Raw genomic sequence first — 21,983 nt, 5'->3', positions numbered from 1 at the left:
CCCCAGCAAAGACCATCACTCTTTCCCCCTGATTTCAAAAGGTTTAGTCGAATTTTAATTAATATTTTTAAATACAGAATGGAAATTCATTTTTGAATATTTGTATTGATGTTGGAGCACGTTGGAACCTGCCCTGGGCCGGCTTCCCAGGCAGGAGGGCATGCAAATCCCATAAAGAAACAGCAGCCCACTCGGGCCTTAAGATAAGGAGCTCCGCTGCTGGGGAGTCTGAAGAGTTCATAAGTGGGCAGAGCGAAGCAGGGCCAGCCGAGAGAGGCGACGGAAGGGAGGGGGCAGGCACGGGAAGGGCTGGCAGGGAGGCAGGGAGGCAGGCAGCAACAGGGTAACCTTCTCGGAGCACGGGAAGGGCTGTGTGCGGAGTCAGTGGCAGAGCGGCCGGTCATTCTGTTCAAGAGGCGGGAGGGACAATGGCAGCACTGGTCAATGCACTGGAGGACCCCACCCCACCCAATCGGAGGACTCTCAACCTGAATGCCTCGTTCATTTGATTCATGTTCCTTTTAATTTATAGGACTGGCTGGGAAACCACAGCAAGGGCTGCAGCTGGACAATCCTCTGGAGGCTGCATCCGACTGGGGGTTATTCTGGTAAGACTACCGATGACATGGAGAACCTCTCCACAGCCAGGGCCTGGCCCGAGGAAGCGGGTACCCTTCTTGCTACCCGACAGAGAAACAAGGCCACCCGCCTCCCCAGCAGCAGCCACCCCAAAAAGACCTCCACTCTTCCCTCCATTGGAGAACACCCCACTGGTGTCACGAGCACATCAAGGCCTTAAGGGAGAGAGCAGCTCTCTCTGCTGGGGACCTGGAGGAGGTGTTAGGGGGAGGGGGTGAGCATGTGCAGCCGCAAGAGGAGACTGTGTGCTTGCAATAAGTACACTTCATGCCACCCGACCGAGAGAGCACATCAGGGCCTTAAGGGAGAGAGCAGCTCTCTCCAGCTGTGGCAAGGAGCTCCACTGCTGGGGAGGTGGAAGGGGTGCTAGGCAGGACGAGGTGAGTACGGTCAGCAAGGAGAGGAGATGGAGGGGAGGGGACAGGGTGGCCTCCTCCTAGTATTGAAAGGGCTGCGGAGGGACAGTGGGGGAGTCCTCCCTCCCCCGTCCTTCCATTGAGGGGAAAGACTGGCTGCCGGCCAGGAAGCCCGAATGAAGAAGGAATTGGTGGGAAAGAAGGCAATTTTTCGAGACTGCCGATGTCCTGCCCAGGAAGGGTAAATGTAAATGGAAGGCACCAAGCCGGATGAGGAGGAAGAGTCAGGGAGAAGCCAAGAAGTGCCCAGAGGTTCTCTGGAGAACCATAGAAAGTGCCAAGGGGAAGAGCCCCTGGAAGAGCTTGGGAGGCTCATAGTAACCTGGATGCCTCCTGAATTTTGCTGTTGTCTTTACTTTCTAGAGGCAGCCAAGAACAAACAGCGTCCGCGACTGGAGGAGCCTGTATGGGACTGTGTTTGACAGGGGCAAGAGTTCCACTGTCATCCAAAACCTCACCACTTCGAGAGGATGGGGAGGGATGCAGCAGGGGGAAGCAGCGACCCATTCTACCAATGAGGTGGGGAAGAAACCAGGCATCAGAAACTACTCCAGGCAACTGACACCACTGGCACACCCACTACGCCACATTTTTAACGTTGCAGACCGCTGCCAAGGGCTGGGGGGAGAGGGTGACCCGGGGCCCACGTATGTGCGGCAGCCCTGTGCAAACGCACATGTGCGGACCTGCCACGCATGCACGTTTGTGTCCAGCAGCGGCACAAACGCGCACGCACAGCAGTTTCATTTGTGCTCCCGGCAGGGTCACAAATGCACATGTGCACTTCCCTCTACCCTCCCCCTCCCGCAACAAGAAGCTTACCGGCCTGGCGAGCTTCTCGCTGCGGGGGGGGGGCAGGGAGAGGGAAGCGCGGCCACGGACCGGTGGTTGGGGACCACTGCACTAGGGCCTTAGGGGGAAGAGCAGGTCTCTCCAGCCCTGGCACAGTCTGCCCTGAGAGGAGACGAGTCCTGGAAGGAACAATGTAAGCAGATGGAGGAGCCTGTTGGGGGCTGCGTAAGACTGGGGGATACCCTGGCAAGTCTTCCACTGTCATCCAAAACCTCACCACTGCCAATGGACAGAGAGGGATGCAGCAGGGGGAAGCTGCGGCCGATTCTACGGTCAGGGACTAAGAAGCCAGGCCCTGGCTTGATGAAGCGGGGATGCTTAGTGCTGGCTGGCCGAGAGCCATGGCCACCCGTCTCCCTGTCCAACCCAGCAGCAGCCCCCCAGCAAAGACCATTGCTTTCCCGCCCCCCCCCCCGCCCCCCATGGAAGACACTGCCCTGGTGTCACGAGCACATCAGGGCCTTAAGGGAGAGAGCAGCTCTCTCCAGCTCCAGCAAGGAACTCCATTCCTGGAGAGGTGGAAGAGGTTCTGTGCAGGAGGAGGCAAATATGGTCAGCCGGGGGAGATGTGTTTGGGTTAAGCTCCGACCTCCTGTATGGCACCCTCCAGTTGTGTCCAGGAAGAAACGACAACTGCAGCTGGAGAAGCTTGTTGTAGGCTGCTACACAAAAGAGAGCCAGGGCCAGCCGCCTCCCTGTCCCACCAGCAGCATCCCCCAAAGACCACCATCCGACCCAGCAACATCTGCTGGTCCCCCCTCAGAGAAATTACGGCCCAGAGAAGAGAGGTGGTGGGTTCTCCATCTTTGGAAATGTTTAAGCAGAGGCTGGAGAGCCATCTGATGGAGAGGCTGATTCTGTGAAGGCTCAAGGGGGTGGCAGGTTACAGTGGATGAGCTATAGGGTTTTGTGTGTGTCCTGCATAGTGCGGGGGGTTGGACTAGATGACCCATGAGGTCCCTTCCAACTCTATCTTAAAACCGCCCCGCGGCACTGCGGCACCGCAGACTAAATAAAGGAGTAAAGACCCCGAAGGCGGGCCGTGTCCGGGATGAGGAAGGGTGCCGATATGCCCCTTCCCCTGGACTGACCAGCGGAGGGCCCAATCGGGAGGGCTTCGCGCCTCCCAATTGGCCCCTCCGCTGGTCATCCACCCCCAAGCTGCCAATCGTGCGGCTGCTGATTGGCTGCTTGCCCGGCCAACAACCCACCCCCCCACCAGAGCTTTCCTTCCCTCCACAGCGGCCATTACTTTGCAGGCCGCCGAGAGCGAAGGTAGGCTCCCTGTCCTCCCGCCCCGACAACGGCTCCCCAGACCCCGGGGAGCCCGCTGGCCGGCTCGCTGAGCCGCCCAGCGCCCTCCCCAGGGCCTGGGGAGTGTTTCCCGACCTCGCACGCCGCCTTAAAACACTCCCCAAGCCCCGGGGAAAGCGATCGCCTTCCCCGGGGCTTGGGGAGAGTTTTAAAACCTCCATGCCGCCTAAAAACGCTCCCCAAGCCCCGGGGCCTGGGGAGCTTTTTGCTACATGGGCAGGAGGGGAAGCAAACCCTCCCCTAGGGCCCGCTGTATTTTTTTGACAGCGGGCTCTACTGCTAGTTATTCTATGATTCTATGGAACCCTCTGCAGTTGTTGGCCTTGGAAATCAGCACTAGGGAGTAAACCTTTGAGAGTACCTGCCCCAGCACGAGTGCTCAGCCGAATGGCCCCATGATGGATTATGCCTGAGGAAGGAGGGCTTTCCAGCAGAGGGCTAAAAAAAGACAGTCTTAGCTTAAAAGACAGGCCCACCACCCTCCTGCCAGGTGGGAAAGGGTAACGGGTGGAATTCCAACAGGGCAGCCCAGTGGCAGAAACACAACAAACTCACCTAGCAGGGGCTGCAGGAATTCAGCCTCTGTGTCAAGTGCATTCCAGAAAACGATGTACCCATTTTGCAGCTGGGAAACAGTGCGGGCAAAGGTCTGCTGAAGCTTCTAGGAGCCTCTGTGAACTGAAATACCCTGGCAAAGCTGAGTATCGTCAACAATGTGCTCCAAGCCTCACAGCACGGAAAATCACTTGGGGGAGCAAAGGCATTGTCCCCGGTGCCTCATTTGCCTTGCTAAGCACAGACCTCCTAGGGTGTCTAAAATTCACCCAGGTCCTGTGGCACGACAGAGGACTGGCAGCCATTTCGCCAGATCTCTCCTCTGTCTCCCCACCCCCCTACACACACACACATAGGTGCCCTTCCCTGCAGCTCCTCTTTCTTTCTCACCCACCCGTCTTCCCCAAAGCCTCCCCCTCTTCCTTCAGGACTCAAGGGGCTGCAGACCCTCCTGCTGCTGCCCCCAGCAAAGGATCCCCCTGGGGGCACTTGGCAGTTGGCCCCCTTCTCATCGGTTAGAACTCGAACCTCTTGACCGTTGCTCTCCTTCTGCTTCTGTCTGCCTGCCTGCCTAGAGAGGACTTCCATATCTACCTCTGTATCTAGGCAGGACTCCTCTTTTGCTCTGTTACCTGGGCCTGCAGCTGTAGAAAGTTAACCATTTGAAGCTAATCTGTTCACAATAAGTTAACACAGGAACTTGCCCTGTAAGATGTTCCCCTCTATTTTTATGTAAAATTTCTTTCTCTCGTTCCCCTCAGAGCTAAGAATGTACTCTTTCTTTGAGTATTATTCTTATTGTCACAGATTCAAGTGGGTCGCCCCTGTGTTGGTCTGAAGCAGCACCAGAAAACAAAATCAGAGTCCAGCAGGGGCAACTTTAAGACCAACAAAGATTTATTCAAGGCGGGAGCGTTCAAGTGTCTGCGAAAGAGTACTTGCACTCAAAAGCTCTCGCCTTGAATAAATTCTTGTTGGTCTTGAAGGTCCCTGACTGGACTCTGATTTTCTTTTGTTATTGTCACAGTATGTGTTCCCAGTTCTCCGTGTCCCAGCCTCTTCCGCAGAGTGCCCCTCTGAGTGGGTGCTCATGGCTGGGGAGTTTGGCAATGGGGAAAGAAGGTGAAATGAATGTCCAGGAGGAGAGCACATGGGCCGGGGAGAAATAACCGAGTGCAAAAAAAAAAAAAAGAACCCCACTCTCCCTCTCACACCCCATTGGAAGGCTCCACATCTTTTTCACTGTTGTTGTTTTTAATTTCTAGATGTGGCCAAGAAGAAAGGACAGCCCTGGCTAGAGGAGCCGGCTGGCGACTGCATCCGACTGGGGGATATTCTGGCCAGTCTTCCCCTGACATCGAAAACCTCACCGCTGCTGGAGGATGGGGAGGGTGGCAGCAGGGGCAAGCAGTTGGGGGGCTCAGAAGCCATGGCCTGGCAGCATAACTGCTCCATGCCCCCCCAAATGGAGCCAGGGCTCCCTCCAACCGCTGCAAGGAAGTCCACCCCCAGAAAGGTGGAAGAGGTGCTAGGTGGGAGGAGGGATGGTCAGTTGGAGGACGGGACAGGGTAGACTCCTCCGAGCATTGGAAGGGCTGTGCACAGACTTGCCCAATCCTTGCTCTCAGGGGGCAGCTGAGTGTGGCAAATTGAAATTGCTACAAAAATGTGGTTATACACAACATTGTAGACAATCTGCCACACTCCTGAAACCGATCCGCAAAAAGCGCTTCATTGTAGCGCTTTCAGGGAAATCCCAAAAAGTGGATTCACCCTCCGGAAAGCGTTACACTCTTGCTACCAATCTGCAATACTAGTGGAAAAGTTCTGTCCGTTACCATTGTTGCGGTTTCTGCAAAGTCCCTCCCCCTGGCTCTCTCCTCTGATCTTCCGGCGAAGCGATCGCCATTTTTTTCCTCGGAGCGAGCGGAGATCAACGCACCGGTGAGCCTTCGTTTTCCCAGCGAGGCTTCCCCGGCTGCAGTCCCTCCCCAGAGCTGTTTTAAGTTACCAAGCACCACACAGCCCCGTTTGCTGGTTTATTTTCCCTTTATTTTTCACTTTATTTTCAGCCGAAAATCACGCCCATGCGGGGGGGGGTATTTTTTTTCACTCGGGGGGAGTGTGGCAACGATGAAACGGCAGCTCAAACGCCGCCTGCTAGCTAGATTGGTCTCTCCATTGCAACGAATCAACGCAGATTTGTCGCAACGTGTGTGTGTGTTTTTTTTAACCTGCCTTAAAGGGAAAGGGGCTTTTCGGGAGCATGATAACGGCCGCCCATTGGCTGCTCGTTTGATTGATGGCCAGGGCGGCACAGAGCTCGGCAAATATCACTTCCTGGATGGCGATTTTTGCCGAGGCCAGAAATCTGTGGGAAATGATAGAAACGCAACTGGATCCCACTACAAAGGCAGGTATGCGTAACGATGAATTCCACTATTTAAAATGGTGTTTTTCCGTTCCGCAACCAATTTGCAACATAGATCCTGGTGCAGAATGGTCCCCAGTTTTGGGGTGCAAATATTCTATCCCACCTTCTGTTCATGTGATCAGTAACGGCATGAAAACAGGAGACACGGTGTCTAGGCAACACACAGGTATGGTGGAACTGGCGGCTTTGTTATGCTTAACATCGAAGGACATGGGATAACACATTAGCACCGCAAAGAGTGCTCTGAGTGCAGAGATCTAGGAACACCAGATGTGGCCATAGGGAGGCGCTACTAAGAGGAGTGCAGCTCCAGCCAGCCCAGGAGAAAATAACCAAGCTGACGTGAGCCTGGCATGGCACATGACGCTGGCTGCGTGAAAAATGTGCACTCCATGCTCCCCACAAGGGAGCCAGTCACCCACCTCCCTCAGCAGCAACCGCCCAAAGAAGGCAACCGCTCTTCCCCGCAGTGGAGGCCTCCTCCCTACAGTAGGGGAGCTCAATCATCCTTTTTCTCCAGGAGTGGACAAAACTTAGGTCCAAGGAAGAAAAATATCAATACATGGGATATGGCACGGAAAGCCTGGCTGCCTGCCGCCCATCCTAAAGACCCATGTTAAGAGCCGCCAGCCGCCAGAGAAACACAAGGAACCCCCTGCAGTTGCTGGCCTTGGAAATCGGCACTGGGGAAGGAGGATTTTCCAGCAGAGGGCTAAAAGAAGACAGTCTTAGCTTGACCTGCTTTGAGCAGGTGGATATCAGAGTGGCAGGCCCTTTGAGCCACATGGAGCGAAGAGTTGCAGGCAGGATATGTGCATGGTTCAGCATCTGGTGATGTAGGTCAGCGGTCCCCAACCTTTTTGTGGTTGAGGACTGCCTCCAGGGGTGGGGGAGAGCCAGTGGCCCAGGTGCTGTGCACGCGCGGAAGCTGCGTACATGCGCGCAGGCGCAGCAACTGCGCTTGCACGTTTTTGCCAGCAGGGGGAGCAAACACGCATACGTGGCAGCTGCGCGCATGTGCGTTTGCGTCGCAGCCACGCCTACCTCTTCCCCCACCCTCTCGCAGCGAGAAGCTAGCTGGGCTATGAGCGAAGCGGCCGCTTTTGCGGTCGCTTCGCTCGCGGCCTGGCAAGCTTCCCACTACGGGGGGGAGGCAGGCGGGGTCACCGGCAGCCTGGTACCGTGGCCTTCACGGCCTGGCACCGGGCAGAAGACCGGGGGTTGACGCCCCCCAATGTACGTTACCCTGAGTCTCTGTGTTTGTGTGTGTATGACAGAGAGAGAGAGAGAAAAAAGAAACATAAAGAGATGGCTGGAAAGTCTCTAAAGGACCTCTTCATCCAAGGCACACCGGCCCCCCGGCATGGAGGACCTGGCGATCAATTCCAGCGATCAAAAACACCAAGGGTAAGAGCCTCCAGTCACCAGGAAACACAAGGGCTAGCAAGAAGTGCTAAACATAGCAAAAAAAAAAAGGCTTCTTTAGTTATATTTCAAATAAGAAAAATAGTAGGGACTTGGTAGGACCACTGCAAGGACAAGAAAGTGAAATTATACCGGATGATGACGAGAGGACTGAACTGCTTAACTCCTATTTCTCCTCGGTCTTCTCTTGTGAGGGAAATAGTGCTCTATGAGGAGAAAACGTAGCACAGCAGGGGAGATGGGAATGGATTTTGGGCTGTATCAAACGGAGTACCATGTCCAGATCACGGGAGGTGATAGTACCGCTTTACTCTGCTCTGGTTCGGCCTCACTTGGAGTCCTGTGTTCAGTTTTGGGCACCCCAATTTATTTATTATTTATTTATTTATTTGATTTGTATGACCGCCGCTCTCGGAAACCGGCTCGCGGCGGTTCACAATGTTTTAATACAAATACAATATATTAACCATTAAAATTCCCCATTAAAACCCCATTAAAATAATGACTGAGTCACAATGATGGCGATTAAAAACTATTCCCGTACAGGCCCACTGGATGAGCAGAAGGGAACGGATGGATAATTGGGCATAGGGTGGAACAATCTGGGGAACCAGGTCAGTCTAGTACTGGCCTCCCCCCTCCGGGGAGAGGGGTCCGATCTTAGCCCCGGGCCATCACCCGGCCTTAGACAAACGCCTGGCGGAAGAGCTCCGTTTTGCAGGCTCTGCGGAACTCAGAGAGCTCCGACAGGGCCTGCAGCTCTTCAGGGAGCTCGTTCCACCAAGTAGGGGCCAGGACCGAAAAGGCCCTGGCCCTTGTCGAGGCCAGGCGTGCCTCCCGGGGTCCTGGGATCATCAGCAGATTCTTACCCGCAGAGCGAAGTACCCTGCGGGGGGCATAAGGAGATAGGCGGTCCCTCAAGTATGCAGGACTAGGGTTGTGCGATTCGGCTGGTTCGGCGGCCGTTCCCTCCGGGCGCAGCCAGCGCCGCACCGCAGGGGGGGGAGGGCGGTGCCGGCAGCGGCGTGACAGCGGGCGCAACCACGCAGGCGTGCCTGTGTGGTTGCGCCCGCTGTCACGCCGCTGCCGGCACCGCCCTCCCCCCCGCGCGGAGTGGCGCTGGCTGCGCCCGGAGGGAACGGCTGCCGAACCAGCCGAATCGCACAACCCTATGCAGGACCCAAGCCGCGTATAGTCTTGAAGGTTAATACCAAAACCTTGAACCTAATCCGGAAACAAACTGGCAACCAGTGCAGCTGCTTCAGCAGAGGCTGAACATGGGACCTCCAAGATAATTTAGTGAGGACCCGTGCAGCTGCATTCTGTACCAGCTGTAACTTCCGGGTTAGAGACAAGGGTAGGCCCGCGTAGAGCGAGTTACAGAAGTCTAATCTAGAAGTAACCGTTGCATGGATCACAGTGGCCAGGTGTTCCGGGGGCAGGTAGGGCGCTAGTAGCCGAGCTTGGCGTAGATGGAGAAACGCCATCCGAGCTACCTTAGTGACCTGGGCCTCCATGGAAAGTGAGGTATCCAGAATCACTCCCAAATTCCTGGCTTGGGGCACAGATGACAATTGTAGCCCGTCCAGGCAGGGAAGACACGCTTCCTGTTCCTGCTCCCTTCGGCCTAGCCAAAGGACCTCCGTCTTGGAGGGGTTGAGTCTCAGGCGGCTCCTCCTGATCCATCCAGCCACTGCTTCCAAACAACTGGCGAATTTTTCTGGGGGGAGATCTGGCCGGCCATCCATCAAGAGATAGAGCTGGGTATCATCAGCGTACTGATGACACCCAAGCCCATAACTCCGTACCAGCTGAGCCAGGGGACGCATATAGATGTTAAATAACGTGGGGGAGAGCACCGCTCCCTGTGGCACCCCACATGGGAGTGCAAAGGAGTCGGATAACTCCTCCCCCACAGCGACCCTCTGTGACCTGTTCTCTAGAAAGGAGGATAGCCATTTAAGAGCCACCCTTCCAATCCCAGTATCAGCGAGGCGGTGAACCAAGAGCTCGTGGTCAACCACATCAAATGCGGCTGACAGGTCTAATAGCACGAGAATGGCCGACCCGCCCCGGTCTAGCTGGCGCCGGAGATCATCTGTCAGGGCGACCAGCACGGTCTCCACCCCATGGCCAGGATGGAAGCCAGACTGGTATGGATCAAGGGCCGAAGTTTCCTCCAAAAATGCTAGGAGCTGGTCCGCGGCGGCCCTCTCAACCACCTTGCCCAGGAATGCAAGATGCGATACCGGGCGGTAGCTGGCGGGGTCCCGCGGATTCAGCGATGGTTTTTTCAGAAGAGGGCGAACCACTGCCTCCTTGAGCCGCTGAGGGAATTCTCCCGATGTAAGGGAGAGGTTTATAATCTCCCTCAGGGGAACACCTATCCGTGGGTCGCTGGTCTTAAGCAACCACGACGGACAGGGATCAAGGGGGCAAGTGGTCGCCCTCACTGACCCTAGCAATTTGTCCACTTCGGATGGCCTGAAGCCATCAAACCTGATCCCCCGTAACGGCCACGGAGCTTCTAGTTCACAAACTGTATCAACTTGGGCAGTAAGGTCACGACGGAGCGACAAGATCTTATCCGCAAAATAGCTCACAAAAGCCTCGCAGCCAAGTTCCAATTGTCTACTATTTTGGTGCCCTCCTTCGAGGGCAGTAAGGGTCCGAACTACCCTAAATAATTGGGCTGGGCGAGAGCTAGCGGACGCAATTTCCGCAGCAAAGTAGTCACACTTTGCCGCTTTCACCGCCATCTCATACGCCCTCATAAGCGTGCGATGAGATGTTCTTGTAGCTTCGTCGCGGGTCTTCCGCCACACTAGCCGTCTCACCTCCCTCTTCCTCTCCCGAAGCTCCGCGGTAAACCACGGAGCCTGCTTGAGGCGAGGGCGGAGAGGGCGCTCAGGTGCTATCTCGTCAATGGCGGCCAACAGGCGGGACTGCCAGTCCTCTACCAAGGCCTCCAACGAGACACCGGAGGGCATCGGGTCCCGCAGAGCATTCAGGAATCCTTCGGATTCCATAAGTCTCCGTGGGCGGACTAAAATGCGTCCGTCACCCAAACAGGGGAGGGGTGGCATCCGTAGGCGAGCCTTCAGGGTATGGTGGTCAGACCACGGAACGATGTTGTTAGCCACCAGATGGATCTCAACACCAGCACCAAAGATCAAATCCAGGGTGTGGCCAGCCTGATGAGTGGGACCAGCAACAAACTGCGAGAACCCCAGTGTCGCCATGGCCGACACCAGGTCCAGGCCAAGTCCTGGAGCCGACGAATCCGCATGGACATTAAAGTCCCCCAAAATTAATAATTTGGGGAACTGCAATGTCCAGGCGGCCGCCGCCTCCAGCAGGCCCAGCAGGGCATCGGGCGGGGCAGTGGGTGAACGGTACACCGCCCAGATGGCCACGTTCTCGACCGATTCCCACGTCGTTCCCACGTTGAAGAGGGATGTAGACAAACTGGAACGTGTCCAGAGGAGAGCAACAAAGATGGTGAGGGGTTTGGAGACCAAGACATTTGAAGAAAGCCTGAGGGAGCTTGGTCTGTTTAGCCGGGAGAGGAGACGACTGAGAGGGGATCTGATAACTATCTTAAAGTATTTAAAAGGGTGCCATATGGAGGATGGAGCAGAATTGTTCTCTCTTGCTCCAGAGGGACAGACCAAAACAAATGGGATGAAATCAATTCAAAAGAAATTCCATCTAAACATCCAGAAGAAATTCCTGACAGTGAGAGCGGTTTCTCGGTGGAACAGGCTTCCTCGGGAGGTGGTGGGTTCTCCATCTTTGGAAATGTTTAAACAGAGGCTTGATAGCCATCTGATGGAGAGGCTGATTCTGTGAAGGCTCAAGGGGGTGGCAGGTGACAGTGGGTGAGCGATAGGGTTGTGTGTATGTCCTGCATAGTGCAGGGGGTTGGACTAGATGACCCATGAGGTCCCTTCCAACTCTATTATTCTATGATTCTATGGAACCCCCTGCAGTTGTTGGCCTTGGAAATCAGCACTGGGGAGTGAACCTTTGAGAGCACCTGCCCCAGCACGAGTGCTCAGCCGAATGGCCCCATGATGGATTATGCCTGAGGAAGGAGGGCTTTCCAGCAGAGGGCTAAAAAAAGACAGTCTTAGCTTGGCCTGCTTTAAGCAGGTGGATATCAGAGTGGCAGGCCCTTTGAGCCACATGGAGCGAAGAGTTGCAGGCAGGATACGTGCACTGATCAGCATCTTGTGATGTAGGTTACCCTGAGTCTCTGTGTTTGTGTGTGTATTACAGAGAGAGAGAGAGACAAAGAGGGATGGCTGGAAGGTCACTACAAGGCCTGTTCATCCAGGGAACACCTGCCCCCCAGCATGGAGCACCTGGTCGCCTTCCACCGATTGAGAACACCAAGGGTAAGAGCCTCCAGGCACCAGGAAACACAAGGAACTCGGAATAGCCCCATATGGATTATGCCCGAGGAAGGACCCCTAAGGATGGAGGGTTTTCCAGCAGAGGGCTAAAAGAAGACAGTCTTAGCTTTGAGCAGATGGCTATCAGCGGCAAAAGGCCCAGGACTGTCTGTAGACATCACCTCTCAAGGGTCCACCTGGCCCTAAGAAAGGGGCCAGCAGGTCCCCCTGCATAAAAGGTGGGGGAGAGTAAGAAGGAGGTGGATGGAGAGAGCAAAAGAAAAAAGAAAAAAAGGGTTCTCTTTCCACCCACACCATGAGCAAGCCACCCACTCTTCAAAGACAGAGGTCCTTTGGGTAGGAAGGGACCAAGCAAGGAAGCGCGCTTACCCAACCTGAACGGAGTGCATCTAGCAGTAGTCCACTCGGCCAGAAACCTGGTGTGATCCTTTTTCTGTCCTGGCCCCCACCTGGTGGAACAAGCTCCCCAAAGAGATCAGGCATCTCCCATTTCAACTATTTGACTGACTCTCTTATTTTAAAGCTCATATCTTGGTTGTTTGATTGGCTGCTGTACATATCTTATGTTTTATGGATAAATGTATGTTATAATTAGACCTCGGAAGAAGGCCCTACATGGGCCGGAACACACTAGGTCTGCTGTTGATATGTATCGTGCGTACAACATTGTTCCTGCAATAGCTGTGTATGTATGTTTTTAATTTCTTTTTAAAAATTTAAGTTGTGCGCAATAAAGGTCATATAATTTTGTAATTAATTGGTGATGTTATACAGACATTCAACCTTTTAAAGTTCTGACTGACTTCTCTTGGTTTTTTGTGGGTCTGGTTGCAGAAGATTATTTTCCCCTTTTGGTTCTTGTTGTCTTTTTTTCAACCTTTTGCCTGTGGAGGAGCCCTAAAATAAAACTTCAGGCTTTGTGGATCCCTGAAAGTGATGCTGGCTGGCCACGCCTCCCAGTTATGCCCCTCAGAAGTGACATCCCTCCCGTCCCTTACTACTACTACTACGGTGGTTCTGCCTCCTGCTGGCTTGAAAGAATGGCAGGAGCTGAGAAGACAGCTTGGACCACCCATGCCACGACCTAATTGACTCACACACACACACACCCATTTTTACACCTATGGCCTAACCATCGGGGGCCTCTGGGTAGAAGCAACCAGTTCCCTAGCTTCTGGCCAAATCCATTATGTTGGAGGGGAGAAGCCACAGACCCCCTAAGGAGCTCCCACTGACCCTGGTTGGGAATCCCTGGCCTAGATGGTCTTCCTCATCTTGTGCTCACAACTCGTCTGAGAAGGAGCAATGGGCCCTAACCTTAGCAAAGGCCAGCTCTGCAAATGTAGCAGGAAGGGACATGGCACCTCTTTCTGTGGGTTCTCAGGCGGCAAATCAAGCCAGCCAGTCACAGACATGGACATGTGAAGCCTTGTGGAAGATTTCATGAACCCTTTGTTGAAATGAGGAGGAAGAAGAAACTGAAAACCTCAAGGTGAAAAGGCTTCCCGGGAGGAGATAGCCTCCTCCTTTCTTTGCTACATATCCTTAACACGCCCGCGGCGCCACGGGCGCCGCAGACTAAACAAAGCGCTAAGCGCTTTGTGGGAGGAGTTAGGGCGAGCTTAGTCCGTGATGAGGAAGGGGCCTGATTGGCCCCTTCCTCCGGACAGACCATCGGCCGGGCCAATCGGCAGGCGCTTTGCCCGGCCGATTCCCGCCCTTCTGACAAGGAAGCAACTGCGAGCCGCGCGGAACGTGGCTCGCAGTTGCTTCCTTGCCGGCGGCCTGACGCATCAGGAGGCGCAAAGCGCCTCCCGACACATCAGGCCACCGACCCAGGGAGCCCCCAGCAGCCGCACAGAGCGCGGCTGCCGGGGGCTCCCTGCCTGGTGGTACAGGGAGCCCCCGGAAGCTGCGCTCCGCCCGACATCCGGGGGCTCCCTAACCTAGCGCCCGCTGTATTAGTTGCAGCGGGCTTGATTACTAGTCCTGTTATAATAATCACCAGGACAGGGATGTGGTGCTTCAGATCATCCTTATTATTCTGTATTCATCCATTCCATTCCAAATCCATTCCACACCCGATTAAAGAACTGGGAGTCTTTTGCAAACGCCACATTTTTGGCGTTTTGCCTGACGTTGTCAACATCCAGCGTTTCATCCACAAACCGGCTGCTATATCCTCCATTTTAAAGCACTTGCAGGGGAATCCACAAAACTGGGTTCCCCCTGCCATGTAGCGCTAGCAGGATGAGAGCAGCCAGCAAGACATTCACACAAGACATGTGCTTTACCAAAGTGGCCGAAGTAGCGAGATGCCTGCCCTTGAGCCCACCTCCCTCTCTCTTCACCTGGAACGGGGCTTTCTTTTTTTAAAAAAACTGCCTGGAGCACCAAATAGACACACAACTGCATTACGTCATTGCACTAGCGTAAGACTTTTTTTCCTGTGCGGAATGGCACAGTTTTCCTTGTTTTTAACCTACTTTTATGCCAATAAAAGTATTATGTGTGTGTGAGTTAAGTAATGTCTGCTCATAAACCGATATAGCCAAAAATATAGAAATAAATCATGGAATTTGGATGGCATTTTGAGTTGCCCTAGTAACCCCCAAAGGCCCAGGAATATGTGGGGACAGAGGCCAGTTGGAGCAGAAGAGGGGTAAACTGGGGGCACTGTTCTGCCTTGCCTCCCCTTTCCTTCCGCCTTACCATGCCTAGGAGGAGAGAAGGGACTGAACGGGCAGGAGGGAAGAGACAGAAGCTGGTTCCATGTTCCTTATTTGTGAACAAAAGCACAAGTGTGGGGAGAAGTATAAAGGCCCCAAAAGAGGTTTGGACAACCATATCCTAATGATATCCCTTTCCCATCCACACTGCTACAGTCATGAGTCTAATATTCCCTCCCCCTGACTCAGGAGAGAAGACTCCAATTTCTAGGGGAACTCCATAAAAAGGCACCTCTAACAAGCAGTTCTGGTTTTCCTAAGACTTCTTACCTCACCCTCCATCTAAAGTAGCCCAGAGTTGCAGCCGCTGCCATTCTAAGTTATCAAATCACAATTTAAAAAAATTATAAAACCCATGAAAGTCACAAATTAAAAGGCAGTGTCCCCTTTTCTTCTTCTTCTTCTTCTTCTGATTGGCCAGCCAACCTACCTTGACTTCTTCCCCTGACTGCAGCTTCCCCCCTCCTTTCCTAGCCATCATGGTCTCCCTGCAATCAGACACGTGGGGGCTGCCAGCTCAGGGCCGGTCCCAGCGGTGCAGGGGCTGCAGCTGGACCAGGGCAGGGCTCGGGCTCCACGGCCACCTGCCAAGCCAGGCTCAGCCATCTCGGGCGGGAGCCTCCAGAGGTTGCTCCTGGGCCTTTCCCCAGCCAGGCTTCCTCCATCATAGGACTGAGAACCTGGTGGGAGGGGCCTTCCTGGGTCTATGCCTTCCCTCCCTCCAACGGCTTTCCTTTGCAGAAATGAAGTCTTGGAATGTTTGGCAGAACTGCCCTGGTTGCCAAGCAACCCCCAACTGTCACAGAAGCCATTAGGCATACTTAAAGCAACAGATGCTCTTTCTTTCGGAGAGTTTGGATTCCACAACACCTTGCTTCCCTCTGCAAACCTGGGTCTCCTTCAGGATTGGACAGAAATCCCAGCCACACCCCTGGTCTGTCCCTGCCTCCATTTTGCTGTTCTGCCACAGCACAGTTGAGGCACTGATTATATGTCAGATCCCAGCAGAGCTCCAGGTCCCTCCTGAGTCGGGATGCCAGCCTCCAGGTGGGGCCTGGGGATCTCCTGGAGAAAATTGATCCCTCTCACTTTTGCTCTCTAAGCAGCAAGAACACAAATTGTCGCTGCCCCATAAGAAAGCAAGTTGGATTAGGCAAGGCTTTCTCAGAAGGGTTTCTTGAATGCATGGGAGTAAATTTAATAAAACCAGAACCCAGTCAGGCACCTTTAAGACCAACAAAGATTTATTCAAGGTGCGAGATTTCGAGTGCAAGCACTCTTCATTTTTTATTCTCAGACAGAGATTCTTAATAATATTGTCCGTTGTATATTGTTTCTCTTTTTCAAGAGGTTCTTTATTGAACATTTAACACACTCATGTATACAGCTTTCTAAATGTACGTAAATGTGAGTAAGTTACTTTAAAGGACACCAATGGCTTTATGAATGTTGTACTTTAGGGGAAGAACACTTTTTTGATTGATTGATTATATATTCTTTTAATTTGTAGTTTTTACACTGAGGAAATTTATGAAAACAGGTTCATCACCAGTCCACCTTCTGGCATAATTTCTGCTTCAATAAACAGTTGCTGTTTCATCACACTTCGTAGCCTATTTGTCAGCTGTCTTCTCTGCTTCTGCAGTCAAGCTGAAGGTAGACAAGCCTGCTTTCGACAGGAACTGCCACAGTTTTCTCTAAGATCCACAGCACATTGGAATGAGTAGATTTGATTCCTTAAGAAAGCCCAGCTATGATTCCCAAGATACCCTCTCCTTCCCACACACAGGAAAGAAGAAGAGCTGTTTTTATACCCCACTTTTCACTGCCTGAAGAAGTCTCAAAGCGGCTTACAATCATCTTTCCTTCCTCTCCCCACAACAGACAGCCTGTGAGGAAATTGAGGCTGAGAGAGCTCTGAGAGAACTGTGACTAGCCTAAGGTCACCCAGCTGGCTGCATGTGGAGGAAGAGTGGGGAATTGAACCCAGTTCTCCAGATTAGAAACCACCACTCTTAATTACAACACCAAACTGGCTCTGTCTCACACGTACACGCACCTCTGCAGCAGCTGTAAGAGAGCTGCTGGTTCCTGGGGAAGAACCTCCATTGCCACAGCAGAGGGAGGTTGATGCAAGCCCCTAACTGTCAGGCTTGAGCAACCCACAACCCAGGAATGGAAGGCCCGGCTCACTTCCTTGCAGCGATGACTCGGCAAGCAGAAAGAACAGTTTTGCCAGGGTGTCTTGGCAGGATGAGTGGCTGTCGATAAAGAGCACATTTGCTGGCTCCTCAGAACCAAGCGGCTTGCACGTTTGGGGGCCTGTCCTGCAGCAGATGATCTGATGAACTGTTGGTTTGCAACCCACAAGGGAATTATCACACTAGTAGTTTCTGGTCTGCTTTCCTCTCCCCACAACAGACACCCTGTGAGGTGGGTGAGGCTGAGAGAGCCCTGATATGACTGAAGAAGAAGAAGAAGAAGAAGAAGAAGAAGAGTTGGTTCTTGTATGCCGCTTTTCTCTATCTGAAGGACTCTCAAAGCACCTTCCAATCCCTTTCCCTTTCCTCTCCCCACAACAGACACCCTGTGAGGTGGGTGAGGTTGAGAGAGCCCTGAGATTCCTGCTTGGTCAGAACAGGGCTGTGGTGAGCCCAAGCTCACCACATGTGGAGGAGCTGCCGCTCATAAACAATACATCACACTGGCTCTCAATGCAGTGAGACAGACAATGCAGAGGGGTGACATGCATTTATTGATTAGGCCTTGGTCCTTCATTCCTGTTGGTTCAAAGGAATATGGAAGTTAGGCGCCCTCAGAGGGAAGGCCAGAAGGAAGATTTTGGATGCCCTGTGCAGAGCAGGTGTTGGCTGCCCAGAGATCTCCTAGGATTCTAATAAGTCTGCGGGTTTGGTAGACACAGACTACAAATTTGTTGAAAACACAGCTTTTTTTATTGGATCCAAACACCACCTAAACACCCATCACCAACTGAGGAAAAACACGGACTTATATACAATTTGGGGAGCCCACCAAGAGCCCTGATTGGCCCTTAACGTAACCCTATGATTAGTCCATAAAGTCTAAAGTCTCTGACTGGTCCTTTTACAAGCCTTCATTTGCATGCTGGTTCATGCTAGCACCAGATTGTCCACGTGCATTACAGATTCCAATTGATCCCTGGGTAACAAAGAACAAATACCCTGGAAGATGGACTCTGTGGCATTGTACCCTACTGAAGCTCCTCTCCTCCCCAAGCCCACCCCTCCTCAGACTCCACCCCACCTCCAAATTTCCAGGATTTCCCAGCCTGGACCTGGCAACCCAAAATGCTGGTAGGCTGCGGCAGCCATTTTGTGTCTGCTGTGCCCATCCTCCTAGGTCAGCATACCAAAGGGGAAGAATTCATAAATCTGAGGACACCCCCTGATGTGACGTGGAGGTTTGCTCTCCAGAACTGTCACCGGAGAAGGGTTTCCCATTCACGTGAAGCCCCTGTGGGGGAAAAGCATGTTTGAACTTCACCAACACTTTTTGAGCCATTCAAGCCCACCTGCCTGCAAGAGCAGAACTTGCCTAGAGGAATCAGAGTCCAGTAGGACCTTTAAGACCAACAGAAATGTATTCAAGGCGTGAGCTTTGGAGGAGGATCTCTCTGGCATTGCCCCCCACCAAGGTCCCTCCCTCCCCAGCCTCCATCCCCAAAGCTCCAGGACTTTCCCAACTTGGATCTGGCCACATCAGCGTTGCTGTCCTTGGGATCAAAATTAGGAAGACTTGAATCTATAAAAAAGGAGGGGGGGGATGATGTGGTTAAAATCATGATGTTGAATTTTGTTTCAACAGCTTCTGCGGAAGTTGGCTAACCTGGTATGAGAACACAAAGAAGAACAATTTTAAGCAATTTGAAGGTGGGGGGGGAATTGGCCAACACAGGAATAAACTTCCCCACGAACAGAGGAACGTTGTCTGTGATTATATAGACATCCCAAGGGTAGAGGGGCAGGATGAGGCAGGTAGATTAGAGCTGTCCTTTTCTTAACCAGACAACCAAGTTCAATAGTAAAATTCGCATGTTTTGCATTAATATGACGCATAATGTATAAATGATGATAATAATTCATGAAGTGAATTAAAACATGGAAAATGAACACAGTGGGGAAACCAGCAAAGAAAACAAGTGGGACAAAAACCCTTGTAAAAAAAATGTGGAGCCTTTAAGAAATGAGAAATGTCACTTTTGAATATCCCTACATTAAAGCCCATCCAAGTGGTGAAACTGTACCTCACCAAAGACTGTGACAGTTATTTGGGGTTTTCTTATCATCCTTGGCTCATCTGAGAGTCAACTAAAGCCTCAAAGATCCTTGAAAAACAAAATAAAACCAGAACTTTAAATACCATTGACAAAACCATAATCTTCCTCCCGCAGCAGTATCCTCTACGCCTATGAAACAGACCCCATCGCCAGCATCTGCCATTCGAAGACTCAGGAGGCAAGAGATATGTAAAGTTTTTTGAGGTATTGCTCTTGTTACTCCTCTTCCACATTTGCAGGGTGTTTTTTAAAAGTACATTAATTTTTTAAAGAAAATAAAATCTAATGCAGGAGCACCAATGGGTAGGAGATTGAAAGGTTTCAGAGAGGTGAAGGTCCCCAGGAAAGTGACATTATATACTTGACCCCATTCCCACATGCTGGATGATGCATTTTCAATGCACTTTGGAAATAGAGTTTCCTGTTTTGCACAGGAAAATGCAGCTGCTAATACAAATTGGAAGTGTGCTATCCAACATATGTTGAATGGGTCAGTCAAGAATTACTGGACCCTGTTTAAACCAGGAAGCGCAGTCTCTAGTCAACCTAAAGGGAAAGCACAAAGATACACCAGTAAGCCCCCTCACTAGTACCGTTTATGCACTGGGAACTTCTCTGCCCCAGCTCCTGTGCAGGGGCACAAATCGGAGGCGGATGAGGTACACCGGGTCAAATGCTCGCCTGTGTGGGTACAGGAAGAGGTGGGGCAACCAGCCATGACTAAAACTCCAGCCTGTAGCCCAGCATAAAACCTCCAGTGCATAAACGGTTTAGATCCAGATGTTGTCTTCAGCACAAAATCCAGTCTGGATCAGGAACAACTACAATATAACTCAGTAACAACATTGAATAACACAGCAGTAATGACAGTAATAACAATGGGTTCCAATAGGTTCAGTAACTGGTTGAACATTAATATGTTCTAAAGCATCCTGCTTTAGGATGCTAGGGCTAACCCTGCATTGATTAGGATGGCCTGTATGGCCCCTTCCAACTCTATGATTCTATGATTCTATGATTGTATGATTCTATGTTAACTATACCATGGCTGATCAGTTAAGAATTTAGTTCATGGGGAGGGGTTCTGGGGAGCCCAGGAGATGTCAATTAGGTCAAACTCAACCAAATGCCTGGTGGAAGAGCCCCCTTTTGCAGGCTCTGTGGAACTGAGCTCCGTCAGGGCCCGGATCTCCTCTGGGAGCTCATTCCACCAGGTGGGGCCAGGATTTTAGGGATTTATGGGTGCCCTTGGGAAGGAACCTCAGCAAAGTACAACAACAATACGTTTTATTTACGGTCATTCAGACCCATGTTCAAATACACAATTAAAATATCAAATGAATACAAAAATAGATATTTGAATATAAGATGGAATCTTTAAAATCAAAAATATAAAACATGTAAGGGTTAAAACTCATATTTGCAAGAGCATTGGCTAAATATAGAGTCAAAAGAGGAAACTTTACAGCTTATATAAAGGTAAAGGTATCCCCTGTGCAAGCACCGAGTCATGTCTGACCCTTGGGGTGACGCCCTCCAGCGTTTTCATGGCAGACTCAATACAGTGTGGTTTGCCAGTGCCTTCCCCAGTCATTACCGTTTACCCCCCAGCAAGCTGGGTAATCATTTTACCAACCTCGGAATGAAGGAAGGCTGAGTCAGCCTTGAGCAGGCTGCTGGATTTAACTCCCAGCCTCATGGGCAGAGCTTCAGACTGCATTTCTCCTGCCTTAGCATCCTGCGCCACAAGAGGCTCTTACAGCTTATATGTTGTTGTTAGGTGCGAAGTCATTTCTGACCCATTGAGACCCCATGGACAATGATTCTCCAGGCCTTCCTGTCCTCTACCATTCCCCGGAGTCCATTTAAGTTTCCACCGACTGCTTCAGTGACTCCATCCAGCCGCCTCATTCTCTGTAATCCCCTTCTTCTTTTGCCCTCGATCGCTCCCAGCATTAGGCTCTTCTCCAGGGAGTCCTTCCTTCTCATGAGGTAGCCAAAGTATTTGAGTTTCTTCTTCAGGATCTGGCCTTCTAAGGAGCAGGCAGGGCTCATCTCCTCTAGGACTGACAGGTTTATTCGCCTTGCAGTCCAAGGGACTTGCAAGAGTCTTCTCCAGCACCAGAGTTCAAAAGCTTCAATTCTTTAACACTCAGCCTTCCTTATGGTCCAACTTTCACAGCCATACATTGTAACTGGGAAGACCATAGCCTTGACTAGACACACTTTTCTTGGCAGGGTGATGTCTCTGCTTTTTAGGATGTTGTCTAGATTTGCCATAGCTTTCCTCCCCAGGAGCAAGCGTCTTTTAATTTCTTTGCTGCAGTCCCCATATGCAGTGATCTTGGAGCCCAGGAAAATAAAATCTGTCACTACCTCCATTTCTTCCCCATCTATTTTCCAGGAATTGAGAGGGCCATGATCTTCGTTTTCTTGATGTTGAGTTTCAAGCCAACTTTTGCTTGCTCCTTCACCCGCATCAACAGGCTATCCAGTTCTTCTTGTCTTTCTGCCATTAGAGTGGTATCATCTGCATATCTGAGGTTGTTGATATTTCTCCCTGCAATCTTGATCCCAATTTGTGACTCTTCTAATCCTGCCTTTCTCATGATGTGCTCCACATACAAGTTAAATAGGCAAGGTGACAGTATACAGCCTTGCCGAACTCCATTCTCAATTTTGAACCAATCAGTGATTCCATGTTCAGTTTTCACTGTTGCTTCTTGACCTGCATATAGGTTTCTAAAGAGACAAATAGGATGCTCTGGTATTCCCATCTCTGGTATTCCCAATTTGTTGTGCTCCACACAATCAAAGGCTTTAGCATAGTCAATGAAGCAGATGTTCTTCTGGAACTCCCTAGCTTTCTCCATGATCCAGCAT

General features: G+C 51.8%; 1 long non-coding RNA gene across 1 annotated transcript; it reads left to right on the top strand.

Moving 5' to 3' along the window:
• Nucleotides 1–313: 313 nt before the first annotated feature.
• Nucleotides 314–12,941, top strand: LOC143822899 (uncharacterized). Its single transcript, XR_013226296.1, has 5 exons — nt 314–343; nt 533–608; nt 1,419–1,574; nt 5,042–7,617; nt 11,917–12,941. It is a non-coding gene; the product is annotated as an uncharacterized LOC143822899 (long non-coding RNA).
• Nucleotides 12,942–21,983: the final 9,042 nt, after the last annotated feature.

This window comes from Paroedura picta, chromosome 13 (assembly GCF_049243985.1).
Source record: "Paroedura picta isolate Pp20150507F chromosome 13, Ppicta_v3.0, whole genome shotgun sequence".
Lineage (NCBI taxonomy): Eukaryota > Metazoa > Chordata > Lepidosauria > Squamata > Gekkonidae > Paroedura > Paroedura picta.
This window is presented reverse-complemented; position numbering and strand designations above follow the sequence as displayed.